The 22,689-nt window shown below is 47.7% G+C and overlaps 1 protein-coding gene across 4 annotated transcripts in view; it reads right to left on the reverse strand.

The window, feature by feature from the left end:
* The window catches only part of LRRC9 (leucine rich repeat containing 9), a 234,531-nt gene extending 215,741 nt beyond the window's left edge, over positions 1-18,790 (reverse strand). For 2 of the 4 annotated variants that reach the window (XM_073571255.1, XM_073571252.1), the window contains exon 1: positions 18,634-18,790. The gene's annotated coding sequence lies outside the window, so the exon portion shown is untranslated. The remainder of the gene's footprint in view (positions 1-18,633) is intronic. The other 2 variants (XM_073571244.1, XM_073571247.1) reach the window with 2 other exon arrangements.
* Between the last annotated feature and the right edge of the window lie 3,899 nt (positions 18,791-22,689).

Below are 22,689 nucleotides of genomic sequence, written 5' to 3' on the forward strand. Positions count from 1 at the left end.
AATCACCTTGTCTGATTTGGCAAGATTTATTTAGCAAATTATGGTGGAAAATAAGTATTTGGTCATTAACAAAAGTTCTTCTCAATATTTTGTTATTTATCCTTTGTTGGCAATGACAGAGGTCAATCGTTTTCTGTAAAGCCTTCACAAGACTGGCACACACTGTTGGTGGTATGTTGGTCCATTTCTCCATGCAGATCTCCTCTAACGCAGTGATGTTTTGGGCCTGTCGCTGGGCAACACGGACTTTCAAATCCCTCCAAAGTGTTGGCTGATCAAAACAGGATTTTTGGGTTGCTTACCGTAAAATCTGTTTCTCGGAGCCTTCATTGGGGGACACAGAGACCTTGGGTGTATGCTGCTGCCACTAGGAGGCTGACACTATGCACAAAAAAAGTTAGCTCCTCCTCCGCAGTGTACACCCCACCGACCGGCAGAGAATTCCTCAGTTAGTGAGAAAGCAGTAGGAGAAGTAACAGAATAGGTTGACAACATAAACAACTCAACTGTAACCATTCAACCAAAGTAAGAACAGGAGCTGTAAAACATGGGAGGGTGCTGTGTCCCCCAATGAAGGCTCCGAGAAACAGATTTTACGGTAAGCAACCCAAAAATCCTGTTTTCTCGTTCGCCTTATTGGGGGACACAGAGACCTTGGGACGTCCCAAAGCAGTCCCTGGGGTGGGAAACAAACTTCCATCAGGCCAGCGGACTCACCACCGCTGCCTGCAGAATCCGTCTACCTAGGCTGGCGTCCGCCGAAGCGTAGGTGTGGACTCTGTAGAATTTCACAAACGTGTGAACCGATGACCATGTTGCAGCTTTGCAAAGCTGCAGTGCGGAAGCTCTGTGGCGCACCGCCCAGGAGGCACCCACTGCTCGAGTAGAGTGGGCCCTGATACTCGGAGGGGCTCCGCGACGCTTAACACGGTAGGCTTCCAGGATAGCCGATCTGATCCAGCGAGCAATGGTGGCTTTTGACGCCGGGTGACCTTTCCGCGCTCCATCAGGGATAATGAAAAGAGACTCTGTCTTTCGCAGGGAAGTCGTCCTAGACAGATAGACTCCTACCGCCCTAACCAGGTCCAGCTTGTTCAAGGACCGCTCTCGGGGATGAGTTGGATTCGGACAAAGGGACGGTAGCACGATATCCTCGTTGAGGTGAAACGAGGACACCACCTTCGGAAGAAACGAGGGCGGAGGCCGCAGAACTACCTTATCCTGGTGGAGAACCAGAAAGGGAGAGCGGCATGAAAGAGCTGCCAATTCCGACACGCGCCGGACGGAGGTGATGGCCACCAGAAAGGCTACCTTCCAAGAAAGGAGAGAAAGGGAAATATCCCTGAGGGGTTCAAAGGGCGGACCTTGCAGAACCTCAAGAACCAGATTAAGATCCCATGGATCCACGGGCGCCCGGTACGGCGGGACCGTGTGAGCCACGCCCTGAAGAAAGGTCTTAACCTGAGGACGGGAAGCCAACGTTTTCTGAAACAGAATGGACAGCGCCGAAACTTGACCCTTCAGGGAACTGAGGGCAAGCCCCGCATCCAATCCTGCCTGAAGAAACGCTAGGACTGAAGGGAGCGAAAAGGACATGGGCGCGACGTCATTGGTCTCACACCAAGTGAAATAGGCCTTCCAAGTACGGTAGTAAATCTTGGAAGATGATGGCTTCCTGGCTCGGATCATGGTCTGAATTACGTGGTCGGAAAATCCTGCTCGTTTCAGAACCTCGGTCTCAACAGCCACGCCGTTAAATTGAGCGGCCGAGAATTGGGGTGGCAAATCGGACCCTGAGACAGCAGATCTGTTCTGTCTGGAAGCTTCCAGGGGGCGTCCGCGAGAAGGTTGACAATGTCCGCGAACCAAGACCTTCTGGGCCAATTCGGGGCGATGAGAATGACCGGAAGTCCTTCTGCCTTGATCTTCTTCAACAGCTTGGGAAGAAGAGGCAGAGGAAGGAACAGGTAGGGAAGTTCGAACTGGGACCAAGGAACGGCCAGGGCGTCGGCGCCCACTGCCAGAGGGTCCCGAGACCTGGACACGAATTGTGGGACTTTCCTGTTGAGGCGAGACGCCATGAGGTCTACATCCGGGGTTCCCCACCGAAGGCAGAGCAGATGAAACACTTCCGGATGTAGGGACCATTCTCCCGCCGCGAGACCCTCGCGGCTGAGAAAATCGGCGGCCCAGTTGTCTACGCCGGGAATGTGAACCGCAGAAATTGTCGGAACGGAAATCTCCGCCCAACGAAGAATCTTGGACACCTCCGCCAGGGCTGAAACACTCCGTGTTCCCCCTTGGCGGTTGACATATGCCACCGCTGTGGCGTTGTCTGTCTGAATCCGTACCGGCAGTCCCTTGAGGAGCCTTTCCCAGTGGACCAGAGCAAGATGGATCGCTCGAATCTCCAGAACGTTGATTGGTAGCGCTGATTCCCGATCCGACCATCGACCCTGAACAGTGTGGTTGCGGAACACAGCACCCCAACCGAGGAGACTGGCATCTGTGGTTACTATCTGCCAGTGAATGGGAAGGAAGGATCGACCCGATAGAATGAGAGGTGACGACAACCACCAGTTGAGAGACCGCTTGATCCGGTAAGAAAGATGGACAGGGCGATCCAGGGACCGAGGCGACCTGTTCCACTTCGACAGAATGGCCTGCTGGAGAGGCCTGGCGTGAAATTGGGCAAAGGGAACTGCCTCTATCGCCGCGACCATCTTTCCCAGGACCCTCATGGCTGTACGGAGGGATGGGAATCGCGAGGTCTGCAGCGATCGTACTTCCTGCTGCAGAGAGAGAATCTTTTCTTGTGGGAGAAAGACCCTTGACCGACGAGTGTCGAACAGAAGACCTAGAAAGACCAGGCGTTGGGTAGGAACCAGACAGGACTTTTTCCTGTTGACGATCCACCCGAAATTGGAAAGAGTGTCCAGGACGATTGACAAACTTTGGTGAGCCTGTTGGAATGAGGGAGCCTTGATCAGAATATCGTCTAGGTACGGGAAAAGAACGAGGCCTCTGACTCTCAACAAAGCCATCAACGCAGCCATGATCTTCGTGAAGACTCTGGGAGCGGTGGCAAGACCGAAGGGCAGTGCGACAAACTGGTAGTGGTGCTGTCGAATCGCAAAGCGCAGGAACTTTTGATGTCCGGAGAAAATTGGAACATGTAAATAGGCATCTTGGATGTCTATTGAGCACATGAACTCCTGCTCTTCCATGGAGGCGATGACCGAGCGAAGCGACTCCATGCGGAAGTGGCGAAGGCGGACCCTCTTGTTGAGCAGCTTGAGATCCAAGATGGGTCGAACTGCGCCGTCCTTTTTTCGGCACTACAAACAGGTTCGAGTAGAACCCCGTGAAGCGCTCCGATTCGGGAACGGGCACAATCACCCCGGAACTGAGGAGAGCAGCGATAGCTGTAGAGAACCCCGGGATCAAGGCTGGATCCTTTGGAGGCCGGGATTCGAAGAAACGATCCCGTGGGAGAGAGACGAACTCTATCTTGTATCCTGAGGATACGACCTCCCTGACCCAGGCGTCCTCCACGGCGGCCAGCCAAACGTCCCTGAAGGAAAGAAGTCGACCTCCCAATTGGAAAGGCCCCTCGCGTGCCTGATGATAGTCATGCTGAAGTAGACCGTCCAGATCTAGATCTGAACGGTCTGCCCTGGGAGGAGTGGGGTCGCCAGGAAGGAGTGGGTCTGAAGGAAACTTTCTTTCTCTCCTGGCGAGCCTGCGGTCTCTGTTGGCTGGAGGAGTTGTCCGCCGTATTGAAACGGCGGAAAGTCCGAAAGGGTCGAAACTGACGCCTTAGTGGGGGTCTGCGAGGCTTGGACTGAGGGAGGAGTGAACTCGTGCCTCCGGTGGGGTCCTTAATAATCTGGTCCAATTGGGACCCAAAGAGGCGCACCCCCTGAAAGGGCAGGTTAGTGAGGGACTTTTTTGAAGACAAGTCCGCTTGCCATGCCTTTAGCCAAATTGTACGTCGAATTGCAATAACGTTGCTTGACGCCTGAACTGCACAGGATGCAGCATCCAAGGAAGCGGAGAGAAGATAGTCCCCAGCATGGGAGATCTGATTGGCGAGATTGGCCAAATACTCCGGTTGCGCCTTATCTAAGATGCCCTGCCGAAGGTCGTCTGCCCACGTGGTTATGGTCTTTGCTGTCCAGGATGAAGCAAAGATTGGACACACCGCCGCTGAAGCCGCTTCAAAGGCAGACTTCGCCAGGCATTCTACAATCCTGTCATTAGAATCCTTTAGGGACGCCACGCCTGAAAGCGGGAGAACCGTGTTATTGGATAGCCTGGACACGGGCGGATCGACCGAGGGAGAGGCCGACCAGTTGTCCGTGAGCTCTTTAGCAAATGGGTAGAGTATGCCGAGACGTTTTCCTCTTTGAAAGCGTCTGGTCGGATCCTCTCTTTCCTTGGTAAAAATTTTCCCAAACTGGGAATGGAAAGGAAAAACCCTGGAGGGAGTTTCTGCCCGTCTGAACGAAACCTCCTGATCTGAGGATTTCGCAGGGGAGTCAGCAATATCGAAGGTATGATGGATCGCAGCAATGAGGTCCTGCACTGTGACCTTCATGCTTGCATCCTGGTCTGAATCCAGCTCTAAAATCCCCTCAGATGACCTGTCCGAAAGCGCTTCCCCTGACTCGGGAGAGGAGGCCCGAGAGGGAGGCTGGTGAGAAGGGCTATGCGGTGAGATGGGACTAGGAGAGGATTCCGGCTGGGAATCTTGCCTGGGTCTTTTGCGACTACCGCTGGCTGATTCAGATGGAACAATTTGGGACCTGCTTGGCCCTGCTGAAGAGTCCAGGGGCAACTTATCAAGAACGGCCACCAGGGACTGAGACACCCTGGTGAGGTCTGCCACTGATTGAGATAGCGAGGAGGCCCAGCCAGGCATGGGGGGCTCACTCTCACCTGGGGCCGAAGATGGCTCCTGGACGGCGTCAGGCTGAATTGGATTGCTACAATCCAGGCAGAGGGGAGTGGACTGGCCTGAGGGAAGTTTGCGATTGCACGAAGAACATGCAAAGTACTTGACTAAAGTGCAGGGGGGGGCGGTAGAGCGGGTACGATCAGACTTAGACATAGTGAAAAGCTGAGGTAATGCCGGAAGGTTGGGGGACAGAGGGCGGAGAAGGGTCAGTCTGCAGTGCAGAGCTACTCACGGTCCGGTGTCCCCAGAGCGATGCTCTGCGACCTGTCAGTGGATGCAGGTCAGAGCGAAATCCGGCCGACAGCCCTCCTGACAAAAAACCAGCTGGAGAAGATGATGTCCAGTGAGGAGTTGGTGCCCGGCTAACAGGCTGGGAAAATGGCGCCGTCCTGAGAAAAAGCGCGCCTTAGGAGAGGAGGAAGGGCGGAGCACCACGCAGGGTTAATGATTCACCGCCCTCTAGCCAATGACAGGCTGGGCAGGTGAAGGACAGGCGGTGGGAGGGCCTGGGAAGAGCGGGAGAGAAGCCCGCTTAGAAGAAAGGGGCGGGGGGCGTGGCCGCGACGCAGCGGTAGGCCCGAACTGAAGCCGGGGCCTAAATTAGTTGCGGCGGCCGCCTGTCAGCAGGGGGTCGGCGCGGAGGTCCGAAAAAGAGGGACGCCGCAGACGCCAGTCGCTCCCAATAGGGAAAAAAACCCTGTGCTCTCTGTCCCCAGAAAGGGGGGGGGATGCCCGGCAACATTGAGCTGCCTATAGCCTTGTGGCGACTGCGAGCGACCGCAGCGCCTACAACCGGGGTCCCCTGTGCCATTGAAGAGGTGACCGTCGGGAATGGGCAGCCAGGAAAATAAATATGAAGCCGGGGCCTAATACTCACCCATCCACGATCCATTACCTGTCTGAAGAAGTCTTTGCGTCTCATCCAACCGACAGGCTCTGGTAGGCGAGTGGGAGGGAGACTGGCGACAAGGACCCCTGGAGTCGCTGGCACGTCTTGGTGTCGGCGTCCATCTGGCTGGTCCTGCCGCGGAGAACTGCAAGGATACGGGGTGGCAGTACACGCCGTACTTGCAGACTCCATGTGGGAGTACAGATGTGACTTTTCACTCTGTATCCCTCCGTAGAACCTGAAAAGGAACGACGCACGACGAGGTAGATATGGGTCTAATAAAAGACCCGTGTCCACCTCCTACTGACACTAAGCTAAACTGAGGAATTCTCTGCCGGTCGGTGGGGTGTACACTGCGGAGGAGGAGCTAACTTTTTTTGTGCATAGTGTCAGCCTCCTAGTGGCAGCAGCATACACCCAAGGTCTCTGTGTCCCCCAATAAGGCGAACGAGAAATACTTTTTTTCCCCACTGAAAAAAACTTTTGTAGTTCCAGCACACGATATAGAAAAATTAAAAAAAGCCTTTATTTAGTCCATCAATAAAAATTACAATACCATGTAATAAAAGCATGTGTAGGCTTACGCGTTTCGGATCATATTTGACCCTTACTCATAGCATTTTTCCCCACTGTATGTCTATGGGTAAGGCTAGCTTCACACTAGCGTTTTGGGCCGCAGCGCACGGTCGCCGCTAAGCCCCGCCCCCTCCGGTCATCTTTGCCTAGTATCGCACACGGCTGCATGCGATCTGCACACCCTATCTTTAGCATAGGGTGCGTAGACAGTGCGCTAGTAGAATTTTGTGTATGCTGCGCCCTTTTGACGGTGAGCCGAAAGCACCATGTTGCATTTTGGTGCGCTCGGAACACGGTCAAAAGGGCGCAGCTCACGCAAAATTCTACTGGCGCACGGTCAGCGCACCCTATGCTAAAGATAGGGTGTGCAGATCGCATGCAGCCATGTGCGATACTAGGCGGAAATGACCGGAGGGGGGCAGGCAGGGGGCGGGGCTTAGCGGCGGCCATGCGCTGCGGCCCAAAACGCTAGTGTGAAACTAGCCTAAGAGTGACACAGTGCACATCACTCGGATATTATCCGAGTACTGTGCGATATAAGCCGAAGCCAGCAATGGAGAAGATGGAGAAATTAGTTTCTCTGCCTCCTCCACAGCTGTGAGGGAGGCTCGGAGCACAGATGCATGACACTTGGCTCCCATTCGCAGCAGAGCAGGAGCCGAGGGTCATTAGCATATCACACCCAATGCTCTCGCATCAGATGCCATACGCTAGTGTGACCCTGGCCAAATACACAAAGCTGTCATGCTCCAGTCGGGAGACCTGCAGCCAGTCCGTGCTTTGTGGTCCGATCTCGAACTGATTTGCACAGACGTCTGAATGAGACCTAAAATTGGAATACATTAAGACAAAAACGTAGCCAGCCCTCGCCCATTGTACACATTTAGCGGAACATGACAGTAGAAAGAGGTTCTAAATTAATTAAAGAGGTGCACAGTTCTTAACGAATTTGGTGCATCTTAACCCAGCGCCTCCTTCATTAACACAGGAGTACAAAATACCAGTCTTCATGAATGGGGCCATTGTGTTTTTCTTGTTAATCGTTCTCATACTTTTCATTATAGGATTTGAAAACACCCAAAAATTCACGTACCAAAACCCCCCCCAAAAAAAAACAAAATAAAAAAACTGCTGAAAAATTAATTTTTTAATGAAAGAGGCCCTTATGTAGATTTACACTTTTATTATGCTATAGGTACTTCTCACAAAATTAGAATATCATTAAAAAGTTAATTTATTTCAGTTCTATACAAAAAGTGAAACTCATATTATATAGTCATTACAAACAGAGTGATCTATTTCACATGTTTATTTCTGTTAATGTTGATGATTATGGCTTACAGCCAATGAAAACCCAAAAGTCATTATCTCTGTGAATTAGAATATTTAACAAAAAACACCTGCAAAGGCTTCCTAAGCATTATAAAAGGTTCCTTAGTCTGTTTAAGTAGGCTCCACAATCATAGGGAAGACTGCTGACTTGACAGATGTCCAGAAACCAGTCATTGACACACTCCACAAGGAGGGTAAGCCACAAAAGGTCATTGCTAAAGAAGCTGGTTGTTCACTGAGTGCTGTATCCCAAGCACATTAGTGGAAAGTTGAGTGGAAGGAAAAAGTGTGGTAGGAAAAAGTGCACAAGCAACCGGGATAACCGCAGCCTTGAAAGGATTGTTAAGAAAAGGGCATTTAAAAATTTTGTGGGAGATTCACAAGCAGTGGACTGCTGCTGGAGTCATTGCATCAAGAGCCACCACACACAGCCGTATCCAGGACATGGGCTACAAGAGTCGCATTCCTTGTGTCAAGCCACTCATGACCAATAGACAACGCCAGAAGCGTCTTACCTAGGCCAAGGAGAAAAAGAACTGGACTGTTGCTCAGTGGTCCAAGGTATTGTTTTCAGATGAAAGTAAATTTTGCATTTCATTTGGAAATTAAGGTCCCAGAGTCTGGAGGAAGAATGGAGAGGCCACAATCCAAGCTGCTTGAGGTCTAGTGTGAGGTTTCCACAATCAGTGATGGTTTGGGGAGCCATGTCATCTGCTGGTGTAGGTCCACTGTATTTTATCAAGACCAAAGTCAGCGCAGCTGTCTACCAGGAAATTTTAGAGCACTTTATGCTTCCCTATGCCGACAAGCTTTTTGGAGATGGAAATTTCATTCTCCAGCAGGACTTGGCACCTGTCCACTCTGCCAAAAGTACCAACACCTGGTATAAAAACAACTGTATCACTGTGCTTGATTGGCCAGCAAACTCACCTGACCTTAACCCCATAGAGAATTTATGCGGTTTTGTGAAGAGGAAGAGGAGAGACACCAGACCCAACAATGCAGACGAGCTGAAGGCTGCTATCAAAGCAACCTGGGCTTCCATAACCCCTCAGCAGTGCCACAGGCAGATCGCCTCCATGCCATGTTGTATTGATGCAGTAACTGATGCAAAAGGGGCCACGACCAAGTATTGAGTGCATTTACTGAGCATACATTTCAGTAGACCAACATTTCGGATTTTAAAATAATTTTTCAAGCTGGTGTTATAAAGTATTCTAATTTACTGAGATAATGACTTTTGGGTTTTCATTGGCTGTAAGCCATAATCATCAACATTAACAGAAATAAACACGTGAAATAGATCACTCTGTAATGACTCTATATAATATATGAGAATCACTTTTTGTATTGAAGAACTGAAATAAATTAACTTTTTTGATGATATTCTAATTTTGTGACAAGCACTTGTCACCAGCCTGAAGATTTGGATAGGATGTGGGGGGTGTAAGGTAGCGCTTTTTGTTAGTGTTGGGGGACACTCACTTGGCTGCGATATTGAGGCACACCGGAACACTTTCGCTTAAAACAGTCCAATGCAGTTTATTGTGCCATCATAAACTGCACCGTAAGTCATGTTATACTTCACAGGCTTACACATAGTCCATAATATTACATAGTACACGGTTTTAATACGCTGTCACTAAACACGCTGGACCTCTTTGTCCAGTTACCGTGGGCGACCGCACGCCGTACAGTTCATTGATGTCCATAGAATATCACAGGCTCCAACAGTTATGTCCCCATGTCCGGGGTTACCTCGCAGGAGCTCCGGCTCCAGATGCAGACTCTTTGTCGGTTCTCTCTTTCCCAGGGAAACTGCCGAACTAGGATCACTGTCCTGGACAACGCCTAGCTCACTAGGCCACCTGACAGTCCAGATCCACAGACGGACGGTAGCTCACCCCAATGCAGTGCCGTCTCTGATTCTGCAAACACACGTGGCCTGTCCATGTGCTGTTCAGGACATCCGTCCCACACTTGGAACCAGGGCTGTGGAGTCGGAGTCGTGGAGTCGGAGTTAGTTTTGGTTGGAGTCGTAGTCGGTAGAAATGTACCGACTCCGACTCCAGCTTTATAAAAAATGTGTTAATATTTCATAATTGAACTTTCATATGAATTTTATAAATGTTACTCAAATATATATGTTCTATCAAACTATGAACAACAGTGATAAGCAGTTCTGCTGGAGATAGAGACATTTCTTACTTCTTGTGTGTCACTGTTCTCCACTGCCCTTATCTAATCTTATACTTGGTTAACCTCATGCTGCCCCAACCCCCCTACTTACAATGTATGAAACTGAAAGTGAAAATGTGTTGAAAATTCTTAGTAGTAAAGCTCCTCCTCTAGACTAGATCATACTAGGTGTGCGTCTTCCAAGCATCTCACAGCTGCCTGCTACTCAGAAGAGGAAGACTGTAAGAAGTATTATCCTTTCAACAAACTTTGCATCAGTTAACTGTGAGTACATGAGGAATAATAACAGTATTACTGACCACTATATCAGTTGTACGACCTGGCAATAATTTTGTACAATTGTTTTTAGGAAAAACAATTGTCATTTGGATTGTGAATGCAGAATTAAAAACCTGAGAATGTCAAAGAAGCATCACATTAAATCAGCTGTATCTGAACATTTCACCATCACTCAAGATAGAAAACATTATGTCTGTCAGTGTATGACAAATGATCCAGACGAAAACAAATGCTGTGAAGCCAAGATGAGTGCATATTCAGGCAAAGATAAAAATGCTCCTACCAGAGCTTCTAATCTAAAGAGACATTTACAGCGCTTTCATCCAGAAGTACTGAAAGCAGTGGATGAGAAAGACTGCATCCAAACCAATGAACCAGTGCCCAGCTCTTCCAGCCAAACAAAGGAGCAGAGAACTTTGCAGCCATCAGTTGCAAGATATTTTGTCAGTGACAAAGTTACTGTGACAATGACAGTAGATACATTTAAAAAACAGATCATAGAGCTTGTTGTAAAGGATAGTGTGCCTATTTCATTATTTTCACGACCAGCTTTTATGTGTCTGAATGGGGAAATGGCCCGCAAGCTTGGTGTTTCTCTGGAGAGAGAGAGTATTAGAAAATTAGTAATCGAAGAAGCTTTTAAACAAAAGGAAGAACTTAAAAAAACTCTCAAGGGACGCTTTCTGTTTCTTAAAATGGAAGCCTGCACACGTCACAGAGTGAACTATTTTGCCATCAATGTCCGATTTGTTTGTGACAAAAATGAAATAGTTACCAAGACATTGGCAGTAAAAGACACCAAAGCTCATCACACCAGTGAGTTTCTCCAGGTCTTGGTGGAAAAGGTTCTGCAAGACTATGAACTTAAAAAAGAGCAAGTTCTTTCTGTCGTAACTGACAATGCTTCAAATATGATAAGTACTATTAAGCTAATGAATGAGAGTAATGATGGTGACCAGCAGCTAGAAGAATATTTTGGTCCACAGACACAGAAATGTTTGAAATAGAGGAACACAGTATTGTAACTGAGGAGCAAACTGAAGTTGCTTCAGATGAACAGCAACATGATAGTTTAGATGATCTTGTTGAAACTGTGTCAATATGTTCTTTCATTCATCACATGCGCTGTGTTGTGCATACGCTACAGCTGGCTATAAGAGACAGTCTGCAAGAAGGACATGCTGCTGCACTGATTGACAAGGTGAGAAAATTGGCTACTGTTGCCAGAACCCCTAAAGTTGACTCAATTTTGAAGAGACGTGCTGGAAAAGGGGCAATTATTGATCAAGCCACACGATGGGGCAGTACTTACTTAATGATTCAGCGCTTGGTTGAACTGAAAACCTTTCTTGTAGACATGGCTAACCCTCAACTGACGCTAAATGAAAGTCAGTGGAATCAGGTGACTGAGCTGGAAAAATTGCTAGAGCACCCATTTACAGTGACTAAAAAATTACAAGCAGAGGACTTAACTCCAGGTATTTTCTTAAAGGAGTGGAAGAACCTGATGTTTCGCCTGTCCCAAAGAGGAGGATTAATTGCAAGTGGCATTGCTACATCAATGAAACGGAGAGAGGAGCTACTATTACAAAATAACATTCTTTTGGCAGCTGTTTATGTAGACCCAATGCATCGGATTCTTCTAGATGATCAACAGCTAAGTAAAGGAAAAGAAGCTCTGTTTGAAATAGCAGTAAGGATGAAAGGGTTGCAGAACAGTCAGGAGGAACAAGAAGAATTTGGTCGTCCTGCCACATCTTCACCCTCATCATCAACTGATGAAGAATTTAATTTCGAAAAATATTTGGATCACAAGGACCGTGCAAAGCGTTCCCGCATAGAAGAGTCATCTCCATCAAGGAACACAGCCAGTACATTTCAGCAGAATTTTTCATGTGCACTAAAAGAAATTGAGAAATTTGACCGTTCATCAAAAAGAACAGTGCAACAAGCGATTCCTCTGTATCCTGACATTGTCAGAGATGTTGCCCGAGTGGTTACTGCTTTGCCTCCAACACAAGTTAGTGTAGAGAGGTTGTTCTCTGCTCTCAAAATAATTAGATCAGATTTGAGGGCATCCATGAAGGAGGATCTGACAGAGGCAATGCTTTTTCTGAGGACAAATTTATAGATTTCTTCTTATTAACTGCATAAAAGTGTTTATTGCATATTTACTTACAGTTTAGAAAAGTTTATAAAAGTTATTTGCTATATTCTAATTGTATTCTAATAAATGTAGTTTTTGCTCTAAGTGGTCTGATTACTTATATGATGGTGAGAAACTGAATAAGCACGATGTTTAATATTTTACAACAGTAAATTTGTTGTTATGAATTGGCCATTTATGAAGGAGTCGGAGCCGGAGTCGGAGCCGGAGCCGGAGTCGGAGCCTGATAAAATCCAGGAGTCGGAGTCGCAACTGTGGCTTACCGACTCCACAGCCCTGCTTGGAACCGTCCAACCCACAGGCCTCACCGGGTGCTATTTAGGGGTCCGACCCTACTCCCAGGGTCTCCCAACACACCGACCTCACCAGATTCAGGGCCTCGCCGGGTGCTATTCAGGACGTCCGTCCCCTCCTGGGACCGTCCAACACACAGGCCACACCGGGTGCTATTCAGGGATCCGACCCTACTCCCACGGTCTCCCAACACACCGGCCCCACCAGATCCAAAGTCTCGCCATGTGCTCCAGGGATCTGATCCTCCTCCCAAGATCTCCCAACACGGACCTTAGAGGACCTTGCAGTCTGAACCATTCAGGTACACACACTCTCCCCCTGTGACCCACCCTGCTCACATTATATGGTCCGTAACCACACCCACAGGTGAGGTATGGATCACATAGTCATGACCTCACTACAGGTCCTATTCCACACATACAGCCACACACACACAGGCTTTACTTTGGGCGTTCAGACACACGCGCCTGGGTGGGTTTGTAGGTGAATGGTCCCACCCATCTCACCAAGTCACCTGGAAGCTTCTTTAATACACAGTAACAAACCTTCTCCAGTAGATCTGCTTATCAATACACGTTCCAGCTTCCATCACAGGGCCACCCACCCTGTGATACATATCGGCCATTTGCAATCCTGCCGCTCATCATTTCCCCATCACAATAAGGGAAACGCCTGCATGCATGTCCTGGGAAGCCCATATAGCGCCCCCTAGCTGTCACAGGGGTCACTGCATCACAGGGGCTAGTGGAGTGCAATAGAGTTAGTAAGTGAAAGTCCTGTTCCTGTAATCACTACTTTATGTCTCAGGCGAGCGATGAACTACCGGTTCAGTAATTTCCGTATCTTCTAGTCTGGTCCATATATCGCAACAGACTAGTACATGATGTGAGTGATGTGAGCTATGGGATCCTTTAAATGCCAAGTCCTGTGATGGAAAAGCAGCTCCCCCGCTGTCAGCGCAGCACACAGGATTTATAGTGTAGGCATGCTGTAATATGACAGGCAATTACACTGCATACAATGTGATCGCTGCCCCGTACTACATGGGGCACATTACAAGTACTGTGCGGTTGTCATATATGCACAGGGTACACATCGCAGAATATAATGCACCGAATCATCTGCATTACTGGCCACTGCTGCACTTCATGGTGGACCCCTGCTGCTAGTAATGCACCTGTAATTGTGTATAGGGTCAGTGAAGTGTATTAGGACAGCGAGTGTCAGGTCTGATTTCGGCATTCTGGGAATCAGGTAAAGTTACTTTTTATATGACAAGATCCCTACAGACAGCAGAGCCGCAGTACAGGCAGATGGCCACAAGGTGGCTACATGACTGCACCGAAAATAAGCACAAAGTGGACGGAAACAGAGCAGCCCTGGTCAGGAAGGTCACTAAACGACCAAAAGTGGATGCCACAGTCAGCTCATTCACACTCATACTAGTCTATGCGTGCGGGTGAAACATAGGTCTGCACTCGAATGTCATCCCAGTGCGTTCCCTTTTTTTTTTAAAACTTGTATTGAATAAATTAGTGAGGAATGGACCGGTCACTTCTTTTCACTACTTTGCGTCTGTGGAAACCTGAAGCGACTAAATGTAGATCAAAAAGCTGAACATATGCGTAAGAAGTCAGGGTTTTTTTTTTACATAGAAATGCATATGTTCATTGTTTTTATTTAGCAATTTTTCAAGCGTCCCCATTCAGATGTCTGTGTTGCACATTCGTGTTCTCTCCGGGTTTTTTTTCACAGGCAGTACACTCACCTATTATGATCTATGCGACTACTCACATGTCCGTTTTTCTCCGGCAGCACAGATGACAAGGGACAATACAAATCTATGGGTCTGGATGGCAGCAGTGCGCTGTCTGTATCTAACATTGAGGCCACGTTCACACTATCAGTATTGGGTCAGTATTTTACCTCAGTATTTATGAGCCCAAACCAGGAGTGGGAAAGTCAGAGGAAAAGTCTAATAGAAACACATCACCACTTCTGGATTTATCACCCTCTCCTGGTTCTGACTTACTAACACTGAGGTAAAATACTGCCCAAATACTGACCGTGTGAATGAGGCCTTATGGAGTATAGCGCTTAAATAGATGATGTGTGCTCATACCCTTAGGCTTTATTCACACATCCGTATTTTTGATCAGTATTTCTATGCCAAAACACAGAACAGGTGTCAATCAATCATAGTTTTTCTCTATATGTTCCACTCTTGGCATTGGCATATAAATGCCATGGGCACATGTTACAAATAGTGATGAGCGAGTATACTCCTTGCTCAGGTGATCTCCGAGTATTTTGGCGTGCTCGGAGATTTAGTTTCTGTCACCGTAGCTGCATGATGTGTGGCTGCTGGACAGCCTGAATACATGTGAGGATTCCCTAACAAACAGGCATTCCCCACATGTATTCAGGCTGTCTAGCAGCCACAAATCATGCATCTACGGTGACAGAAACTAAATCTCCGAGCACATCAAAATACTCGGAGATCTCCCGAGCAAGGAGTATACTCGCTCATCACTAGTTACAAACACTGATGCAAAATACTGATCAAACACTGACGTGTGAAAAACCCCTTAAGGATACATGAGCAAGATGAGCAAGTTTTTAAATAGCAGATCGAATCAGAAAAACTCCTCAAAAAATCGATTTAAAACATTTGAAAGACTTCCTCTTCATTTCTTTTGTAAAACCACTTTTCTGGTCCTAAGTTCAGCGTTTGGAGCATTTTCGCTCACTCCTTTGATGCGATGGAGTATGCTCCACACTAGGTCCTGTCCAATCAAAGAAAATAATATCCCACCAGCTCGCCCTGTGCAGGCATCACCCAATCTAATACGGGCATGCTTGGTCTATAATAAACGTATGCGACGGATTATTTGCCTATAATAAAATTAGCTATAAAAAATGTAACAAAAGTGTTTGGTTTTTTTATTTGGTACTTTCTCATTGCTTGGGTGAAAAAAAAAAATGCCGCAGGTTTTAAAAGCGCTGCAGTTCCCAAATTCAGTCAGGAAAGAAAAGAAAAACAAAAAAATCCCACGTTGCGAGTACCTGAGATTTGTGAAACCACAGCTTTTGCTGGTAACGTAAAAAGCAGATTTTCATTTTAATTGAATCGTCATCACCGCGGCATACGGACATTTTAGTGCGGATATTCCTTCCTGTGAATCTGGAGTGGAATTTCTGCAGGCAGCCCTCCTTAAAGGGGAGTTCCACAGGACGGCGCCATCCGGTGGTGGGGCCCGACATTCCTGCGCATTTGATGCACCCTCAGACATACAGATGACATTACACCCTTCATACATACAACCACATGAAATAATTGCCTAGCAACACCCGTAACCACAGAAACTGTGGGGAAACTACAACTCCCAGCATGCCCTCACTTTCTGGGAGGTGTTGTCCTTATAACACCTGAAGACACACTTTTCACACATAAAGCTATGTGCACATGTACCGGAGCTCTTGGCGGAAAACGCATGATGCATTTTTGCCACGGATTTGATGCGGTTTTTCCTGCGGTTTTGTAAGCTAAATAAAGATATGTTATTTAACAAAAAAAAAGATCTGTGATGTCATTTCTGTCCAACCTCCTCATTTACATTGGCCCAACCCACACTCCATTACACACATAGATAGATAGATAGATAGATAGATAGATAGATAGATAGATATGGGATAGATAGATATGAGATAGATAGATATGGGATAGATAGATATGGGATAGATAGATAGATAATATATAGATAGATGATAGATATGGGATAGATAGATAGATAGATAGGAGAGAGATAGAGAGATATGGGATAGATAGATATGGGATAGATAGATATGGGATAGATAGATAGATAGATAGATAGATAGATATGGGATAGATAATAGATAGATAGATAGATATGGGATAGATAGATAGATATATAGATAGATAGATATGGGATACATAGATAGATAGATATGGGATAGATAGATAGATAGATATGGGATAGATAGGTAGATAGATAGATAGATATGGGATAGATAGATAGATACAGTAGATATGGGACAGATAGATATGGGATAGATAGATAGATAGATAAATAGATAGATAGATAGATAGATAGATGATAGATATGGGATAGATAGAAGGAAGGATATAAGGATAGAAAGAAGGATCGATAGAATATTTTATATTTATTACAGGAAATCGATGGCTTCGGGGACCTAGGTGTGTGCGGTGAGTACGTACTCTATGTTATGTGTTGTATGTTCTGTATGTTATATGTTCTATGTTCTGTATGTCAGATGTTCTGTATGTTATATGTATGTTCTGTATCTTATATGTTGTATGTTATATGTTCTGTATGTTATATGTATGTTCTGTATGTTGTATGTTCTGTATCTTATATGTTATATGTTCTGTATGTTGTATGTTCTGTATGTTATATGTTGAATGTTCTGTATGTTATATGTATGTTCTGTATGTTATATGTTCTGTATGTTATATGTATGTTCTGTATGTTATATGTTCTGTATGTTGTATGTTCTGTATATTATATATGTTCTGTATGTTGTATGCTGTATCTTATATGTATGTTATATGTATGTTCTGTATCTTATATGTTGTATGTTCTGTATGTTGTATGTTCTGTACATTATATATGTATGTTCTGTATGTTGTATGTTCTGTATCTTATATGTATGTTCTGTATGTTATATGTATGTTCTGTGTGTTGTGTGTTCTGTATATTATATATGTATGTTCTGTATGTTGTATGTTCTGTATCTTATATGTATGTTATATGTATGTTCTGTATCTTATGTTGTATGTTCTGTATGTTGTATGTTCTGTATATTATATATGTATGTTCTGTATGTTGTATGATCTGTATCTTATATGTATTTTCTGTATGTTATATGTATGTTCTGTATGTTATATGTTCTGTATGTTGTATGTTCTGTATGTTATATGTATGTTCTGCATGTTGTATGTTCTGTATGTTATATGTATGTTCTGCATGTTGTATGTTCTGTATGTTATATGTATGTTCTGTATGTTGTATGTTCTGTATGTTATATGTTGTTTTGTTTTTTTTTTACATTCAACACATTAGCCGGATGATGGGACCACTACTGTCCCATCATTGGCTAATGTGTCAATCACTGTCAGGGTAGCAGGCATCGCCGGATGGGACTTGTAGTTCCATCGGACGATGCCTGCATACACATGCACACACATACATGCATACATACATACACAGCCCCGCACCCCCCCCCCCCGCCGGACAGACCGATGCCCCGCAGCCCCCCCACAACCCCGCACGGACCTCCGACAGCCTCGCACAGACCTCCGACAGCCTGATGACCATCGCACAGGCCCCGCCAGACCCCCGGACAGCCCGATGATCCCCGCAGACCCCCGCACTCACACATAGCCCGCACACACATACACGCCCAGTCACCGCCCGCACACCATACACGCACACAGTCACCGCCCACACACCATACATGCACACAGTCACCGCCCACACTCTTCCCCCCTCCAGATCTGCAGCGTTTTATCCACAGCAAAGCCGCAGATCTTTTTGAGACCTGCGGTTTTGCTGCGGATCAGTGCAAGTCAATGGGTGCAGAAACGCTGCAGATCCACCCAAAGAATTGACATGCTGGGGAAATAAACCCGCAGCTAATCTGCGCGGATTTTTCCGCAGCATGTGCACAGCGGTTTTCAAATCCCATTGACTTTAATGCTACTGTACAACGCAGCAGAATCTGCTGCGGATCCGCAGGGCCAAAAATGCTGCGGACCCACGGGAGAATCCGCAGCGTGTGCACATAGCCTAACTCCTATCTAGCACATTACAGACAGCAGAAAACCTGTGACACCACTGTAAACGTGTGAGGGAATGCTGGGAGCTGTAGTTCCACAAGCCACACGTCTCCTACCTGTCAGTATGTGAGTGAGCCGTGCACCTCCCCCTACACTGCCGTGTCCGGTGCAGATCCAGGTCCGGGCCGCTCTTCGTAGTCTCCCGCCTCCATAGTCTACTCCTCACCGAGAGGCCTAGTAAACACTCTGAAACCAGGTTGTATTCGTTACCTGGGGGACACTTTTGTCAAGGCAACGCAGCGCACTCCTCACAACAGCCAATAGAACGCAGCCATTTCTCAGCAGTTTCGCTCACTGACCAATCAGAGAGCGGCTCATGTTATAAAAAGCGGCTAACGGCGCAAAATCCTGTCAGACGGTCACGGACCTGTAGCAGGTAATAGTGAGCAGTGGGTGGCTGCAGCTGAGTAGCGTCTCACGTCACATAGTGCGTAGAAAAGCTATTAGATCATTAACATGTGCTATCCATCCTTTATGAGGTAAACTGTGGAGAAAAACCCATAAAATATTATATGCAATTTTCTGTGGCGTTTCTCAAGAAAGCCAAGTCTGTTGTACTTTACTATGCTACTAGGTCGCGTAGTATAGGGTTCCCATATAGACCGGACTGACCGCGGGTCTCCTTGGATCGTATGGCGTTATAAGTTGGGGTTGGGAGACCCCCAGTCAGGATGGGAAATACGGTGCGTATGAGAACCCGGGCATACGCTGTATACACCAGGAAAAGCTCAGAGCGTATACCTTTCCATTCCCGTATTAGCCAGATGCTATCAATGTGTCTCCGTCTGGAGAGCGCAGCAGATGGCTTTTTTCTAGAGCAGAGTCCCCAACTCCAGTCCTCAAGGCCCACCAACAGGTCATGTTTTCAGGATTTCCTTAGTATTGCCCAGAGGTGATAATTGCTTCACCTGTACAATACAAGGGAAATCCTGAAAACATGATCTGTTAGTGGGGCCTTGAGGACTGGAGTTGGGGAACCCTGCTCTAGAGGAACACCTAAAAGAAAATTATATATCTGTTTTACAATGGGGCCCTATGGTGGACAGGTACCACATCGAGGTCACTGGTGGCTATAGACCTCATGGGTGTATACGCCCAAACACTAGGTAAAAGTGCAGGCAGCCTCACAGAAAGGGCTCATACCCATATGCGAGAAAAAAAACGGTCCGATTTCCAGACCGAAAAAAACGGACGCGTGCCATGCGATTTCTGTGCGATTTTTAACCCCTTTACCCCCGAGGGCGGTTTGCACGTTCATGACCGCGCCAATTTTTACAATTCTGACCACTGTCCCTTTATGAGGTAACTCTGAAACGCTTCCATGGATCCCGGTGATTCTGACATTGTTTTCTCGTGACATATTGTACTTCATGTTAGTGGTAAAATTTCTTTGATATAACGTGTGTTTATTTGTGAAAAAAAAACGGAAATTTGGCGAAAATTTCGCAATTTTCCAAGTTTGAATTTTCATGCCCTTACATCAGAGATATGTCATACAAAATAGTTAATAAGTAACATTTCCCACATGTTTACTTTACATCAGCACAATTTTGGAACCAAAAATTTTTTTTGTTAGAAGTTATAAGGGTTAAAAGTTGACCAGTGATTTCTCATTTTTACAACGCTTTTTTTATTCGGACTCCCATGACAGCACCACGAGAGAGGGGATCCGCCCTTCGGGAACAGGAAACCTACAGATACAAAAAGGGCGGCACCTCTCCCACGCATCAGTTGGTTTCCTGTTCCTGAGGGGACGGGATCCTGCAGATGACCGGATCCCAGGCCGGCCGGTACAGGTAGCGAGGGGGTCTCCTACCTCGGCCTGGTGCGGAGCTCCTGGAAGACGCCACGGTGGCCCAGGATGGGTGGCACGGCGGTGGCATAGACATCAGGGAGCGGCGTCCGGAGGAGGTCCGTCTCCATAAGCAGACCGCGCCGGTGAGTATACCCCCTGGGACTCCCAACTCCAGCGGCGCGATCGCGGTGGTCGGGGGGGGGGCCTTTGCGGCTGCAGAGCGTTGGGGCCGGGGAGCGCTCCATAGTGCAGTGCCCGGGCGTCCCGCGTGACTTCCGGTCACGTCGGAGTCGCGGTGACGTCAGGGGGCGGAGCCTCGGGGCGCTTCCAGGTCGGCGGCGCCACTGCGCAGGCGCAGAGACCCAAGATGGCGGCGCCCATCGGGAGGACGCCGGTAAGCGCCGGTTCCCCTGCCGAAAGCGGCGCCAGCTGGGGAGGGGGGCCCTATTAGGGGGGGGTGTGGCAGGAGGATATCTGCTGTCCGGAGGAGGGGTATATAGGCAGGACCCTAGATGGGTGCCTTGCCTTGGCCACATTATTGCAAGCCAGTAATGGAGAGCGAGCAGCAGCAACGGCGGCAACAGCGACAATCTTCACTGCCGCCCCTGGATGACCTTAGGCAGGTCTAACAGAAGAAGAAAGAGGCCCGTGACAGTAAGGAGCGTCCGGGACGAAGTGATCAGTCCAGTCATAAGAGCTCCGCTAGGTGGACAGGAGCATCGACTGAGAAAAATCCCCCTCATTCTCCGGTACTTGATTGTGGCACTGGTAAGTGATCTTCGTGAATGTTCACTCAGTGACGGGGCCTCCTGTGTTTTATTCTAGGGGAAGAAAGCTACGCGTAAAACCAGACACAGGGAATGTGCACTCTGTGCATGCCCGTTACCAGATTCATGCCCCAAAAAGTTATGTCCCCCCTGTATCCAGCAGACAGTGGCGGAGGAATCGCCCGCAGTAGCGGCGTGTTTAAGGGATATAGTAAGGGCAGAGATGAAGGAAACCCTAAGATCCCTGTCCCAACCAGAGAGTGTAAGGGGTGAGGACCCGGTGGAGTCGGATTCCTCGACAGAGTGGAGGAGAAGTAAGGGCTCCCATATTTCATCTCCCTCGTCCTCCTCAGAAGAAGAGGACTATGGTCGGTTTTGCCTGCCGCTCGACCGAGTAGACAAATTGGTAAAAGCGGTCAGAGGAACAATGGAGGTGGAGGAGCCGAAGCCTCAATTATCCATACAGGATGTGATGTTCGGGGGGCTGGAGCAGAGGAAGCGTAGGGTCTTCCCACTAAACGAAAAGATCCAGGATCTCATCCGCAGGGAGTGGAAAAAGCCAGATAAGAGGGTCGCTACCACCAGCCCTCAAGCGGAGATATCCCTTTGACGACACAGCAATGAATACTTGGGACAAGGCCCCCAAATTAGATGCAGCTATTGCGAAAGCATCGAAAAAATCCTCGCTACCCTTTGAGGACATGGGGTCCCTTAAAGATCCTCTAGACAGGAAGGCAGATACCTTCCTTAAAAATACCTGGGAGATGGCAGCCGGTTCCTTAAGACCAGCAGTAGCATCGACTTGCACGGCCAGGTCCATGATGGTCTGGTTGGACCAGTTAGAGTCGCAGTTAAAACAGGGAACATCTAGACAGGCAATCCTGGGGGCCCTTCCAATAATCCAGGATGGCGCAGCCTTCCTAGCGGATGCCTCGGCTGATGCAGTCAGAATGGCCGCCAGGGCAGCAGGACTCTCTAATGCGGCTCGGAGAGCCCTGTGGCTGAAGTGCTGGCCGGGAGATATTCAGTCCAGGGCGAAACTCTGTACTATCCCGTGTGAGGGGGAATATTTATTCGGAGCAGTCCTGGACGAATTACTGGAGAAGGCCGGGGATGATAAAAAGAAATTCCCAAACCTTTGGTCCGCATCTTACCGTCCGTTTAATAGGAGGAGATTCGGTCAAGGGAGAATACGTGACCCTTCACCTAAAAGAGACCGTCCCAGATGGGAGGATAGAAGGAGAAGAGGTACGGGCTTCATGTTCAGACGCTCGTTGAGAGAGCGTAAAAGACAAAACCAATGACTAGCAATTCCCGTGGGGGGGTAGACTGTCATCCTTCCTCCCAGCATGGCTACAGGTCACCAATAGTGACTGGGTGCGGAATGTGATATCCACCGGACTCAGGTTGGAGTTCACTCAAGTCCCACGGGATACCTTTAAACCAACACCCTTAAGGTCTTCACCCTTCGAGCAAGCGGCTTTAGAAGCAGAGGTCTTGAACCTGTGTCTAAAAAAACGTTCTGAGAGAGGAAGAGGATTCTACTCTCC

The sequence above is a fragment of the Dendrobates tinctorius genome, unplaced genomic scaffold (assembly GCF_039654945.1).
Source record: "Dendrobates tinctorius isolate UK_male_01 unplaced genomic scaffold, ASM3965494v1 ptg000006l, whole genome shotgun sequence".
NCBI lineage: Eukaryota > Metazoa > Chordata > Amphibia > Anura > Dendrobatidae > Dendrobates > Dendrobates tinctorius.